Genomic DNA, 3,746 nt, shown 5'->3' on the forward strand with positions numbered 1-3,746 from the left:
TTTTAGTAGAGACGGGGTTTCACCGTGTTAGCCAGGATGGTCTCGATTTCCTGACCTCGTGATCCGCCCGTCTCGGCCTCCCAAAGTGCTGGGATTACAGGCTTGAGCCACCGCGCCCGGCCTGCGTAACAAATTTCTACAAACTTAAGTAGCTTAAAACAACACCTATTTATTTTCTCACAGTTCTGGAGGTCAGAAGCCTGGATGGGCTTGACTGGGTTTTCTGCTCAGATTCTCTCACACAAGGCTGAAATCAAGGTAGTGGCCAGGCTGGGTTCTTATCTATTAACAGAAACTCAGGTAAATAATCCAGTTATAAGCTTATTGGAATTGTTGACATAATCTAGTTCCTTGTGGCCTATGTCAGAGGTCCCCATTTCTTTCTGTGCTGGTTGTTGCTGGGGCCACCCTCACCAACTCTAGGCCTCCAGTACTCCTCAAGGCTGCCCAAATTCCTTCTCAACAGTTCCCCTCCACCTTCGAAGCCGCAACACAGCATGTTGAGCCCTCCTGCTTTAAGTCTCTCCAATTTCCCAGACAGAGAAAGCTCTCAACTTTTATGGGCTCCTGTGATTAGATTAGACCCACCCAGAAAATCTCACCATTTTAAATTCAACTGTGCCACATAACATAATCAAGAAAGTGATATCTTATTATATGCACAGGTTTCACAGATTACAGAGAGCAATTTTAGTAGAGAGGCATTTTTAGAATTCTGCTTGCCACAGAGTCTTAGGTGTTGTTTCTTATCATTTGTTTGTGTTCTTTATAATTAAATCTCAAGTACACAAATCTACTAAAAAAGTGAACCTTACTGATGACTGCAGAAGCTGCAGTTCCATAATGGCAAAGGAAAATAACTATGAATGGGACTGCAGCATGCTAATAAAATTTTGAAAACATAAGTTTGCTAACACTGGTATTTAAAAGTTTTAAACTGTTGTAAAATACATATAATATGAAATTTACCATATTAACTTTTTTTTTTTTTTTTTTTTTAAAGACATGCCCTTGCTCTGTTGCCCAGGCTGGTGTGCAGTGGCATAATCATACCTAACTTAACCTCCAACTCTTGGGTTCAAGCAATGCCCTTGCCTCAGCCTCCCAAAGCACTGGAATTACAGGGCTGAGCCATCATACCCAGCCCCATCTTAACCATTTTTAAGTGTACAGTTCAGTATTGTTAAGTACATTCACACTGTTGTGCAGCCAATTTCCAGAACTTTTCATTTTGCAAAACTGAAACTCTATACCCATTAAACCAGGGGTCCCCAACCCCCATGCCAGCAGACTAGTACTGGTCCACGGCCTGTTAGGAACTGGGCCACACGGCAGGTGAGCAATGGACCAGCCACACATTACCGTCTGAGCTCCGCCTCCTATCAGATGGGCAGCAGCATTAGATTCTCATGCAAACCTTATTGTGAACTGCGCATGTGACGGATCTAGGTTGCACACTCCTTATGAGGATCTAATGCCTAATGATCTGAGGTGGAACGGTTTCATCCCGAAACTATCCTGCCTCTACTCCCCAACCCCACGCCACCCCCTCTGTGGAAAAATGGTCTTCCGGTCCCTGGTGCCAAAAAGGTTGGGGACCGTAGCATTAAACAACAAATCCTCCATTGCCTCCCTCTCTCCAGGCCCTGGTAATCACCATTCCATTTTCAACACTGGCATATTTTTATTTTATATATTTATTAACAAACTTGTATACAGCAATTACTATATGCCAGGTACTGTTCTAAGCCTTGAGCTCAGGAGTTCAAGACCAGCCTGGACAACATGGCGAAACTCTGTCTCTACCAAACGTACACAAATTAGCCAGCTGTGGTGGCGTGTGCCTATGGTTCCAGCCACACGGGAGGCTGAGGTGGGAGGATCGCTTGAGTCCAGGAAGTCAAGACTGCAGTGAGCCATGATGATGCCACTGTACTCCAGCCTGAGTGACAGAGTAAGACCCTGTCTCAAAATAAAATAAAATAAAATAACAATAATAAAAACCCAATGAGGTCAATACTGTTATTATTTCCATTCTACAGATCAGGAAACAGAAGAGCTAAGTCAACTGCCCAAGATTACACAACTAGGAAGTGACCAAGCAGAAATTCAAACTGAAGGAGTCTGGCTTTATAGTTTTTGCTATAAACCATGACACTGTAAAAATATTCACTGTAAAGAAAAACTCATCAGGAATTAGTATCATTTCTTCTATGTATATCTACCTATTGTAGGTGCAATTTAACCTAATATTCATCTCCTGTCTAAAAGACTATGTGACCAAGTTTACAAATGTCAATTGACATTTTTAGAGACTATATATATATATAGCCCAGCTTTTGTGAAGGCATTTTCTTGAAGTCAGTCAAACACAAACTGCCTTGTATTTTAAGTATGCCAATTATAATTTACATGTAGTATTTTATAATAAAATACTTTATAAATACAAATCACAACTCACTACGATTACTTAAATTAAAATATAAAGAAAAAAAATCCAGCTGTTTCTCTCTGGTTCCTTCCAAGGAAGAAAAAAGGAGAGAAATAAACTTCTAAATAAGTTTACAACAGCATGGCTCAATCTCAGTTTAACCTGGTAAATTCAAATTTGTCTTGCTTTGCAAGGTGTACATCCAGACCAGTCTCAATTTTTCATCCAAATAAATGTCTCAGTAGTAACTTATTTTTATTCAAGGGATGGGTGTGAGATTTCCTTATCTTGATTTTTTAGCTTAATAATTCATTCCTACAAGATCAAACCATGCTTGTCATCAGTCATGTGGTGTCATTTACTATACGTTAAAAACGGACAGAGTCGACAGAAAGAACAATCGTTTTCCGGAAGCCCCAGCCTGATGTAGGTTAAAAGCTCTGCTGGGGTTTGGCTTTATAATCCCCAGGAGGGGATAGCAGGGGTACTAATAACGCACTCAACAAGATCACGTACTATTTCAACTACATTCTCCTCCTATTATATACCTGATTCACAAAAATAAGCAGATAATGCATCATGTAACCTCCCGTCACCCATTAGCCATTGCAATGTGGTACAATCTCCAGCACGAAATAAAAACCTGGGCATGGAAGAAACAGCAAAATCACCGCTAACCCGGGAGCTGCTCAGATATTTACAATGCTGTCGTCCCCACCCCATCCCCCAAACTGGCCAGCCAGGCAGCACAGAAGCAGACGGATGCTCACCCGGGCGCCGGCTGCTACTCTCCCTTCACCTGCGGGGCCTGCAGTCCGCTGCTGGCGGGGGCTTGGCTCCCGCAGCCCGCCGCCCGCCTCACGGTGACAGCCAGCCCAGCCGCTGACCATCCCGGCCCGGCTCTGTTTACAAGCGGCTTCTCGCGGTCCCACTCTGAAATGCTTCCGCCGGCGGCCCGGGCAGCCAGAGCCGGACACACAAGGTTCCAGGCTGCGAGGACGTGACTTTCCTGCCCGAGGGACCGGGCAGCTCGGCCGGGCCTGACCGCACCCACCAGGCCTACTTATTTCTTTGCTTTCTAGTATACGGTTCTTCTCGTACACATTGTGAAAGCAATGGCGTGCGTCGCGGAGCCTCCTCACTGCTCCACCCAACGCCAAAATGGGTGTTTGCGATTGGAAAATGTCACTTAGAACATGTCAGTGTCTGGCTGGTTTTTAGCATCTCCCTTGTCTAAGGGAATTAATTACTCAAAGAAATAAGTTCTTTCCAAAAGTGAGACTATTAGAACCTGGAGATTGCTTCTCATTTCTAG

At 43.8% G+C, this 3,746-nt stretch overlaps 1 protein-coding gene across 7 annotated transcripts in view; it reads right to left on the reverse strand.

The window, feature by feature from the left end:
• PLEKHM3 (pleckstrin homology domain containing M3) overlaps positions 1–3,518 on the reverse strand; it is a 225,924-nt gene extending 222,406 nt beyond the window's left edge. For 6 of the 7 annotated variants that reach the window (XM_023219826.2, XM_023219834.1, XM_023219795.3 and 3 more), the window contains exon 1: positions 3,202–3,518. The gene's annotated coding sequence lies outside the window, so the exon portion shown is untranslated. The remainder of the gene's footprint in view (positions 1–3,201) is intronic. The other variant, XM_023219852.1, reaches the window with a different exon arrangement.
• Positions 3,519–3,746: the final 228 nt, after the last annotated feature.

This window comes from Piliocolobus tephrosceles, chromosome 11 (genome assembly GCF_002776525.5).
Source record: "Piliocolobus tephrosceles isolate RC106 chromosome 11, ASM277652v3, whole genome shotgun sequence".
Taxonomy (NCBI): Eukaryota; Metazoa; Chordata; class Mammalia; order Primates; family Cercopithecidae; genus Piliocolobus; species Piliocolobus tephrosceles.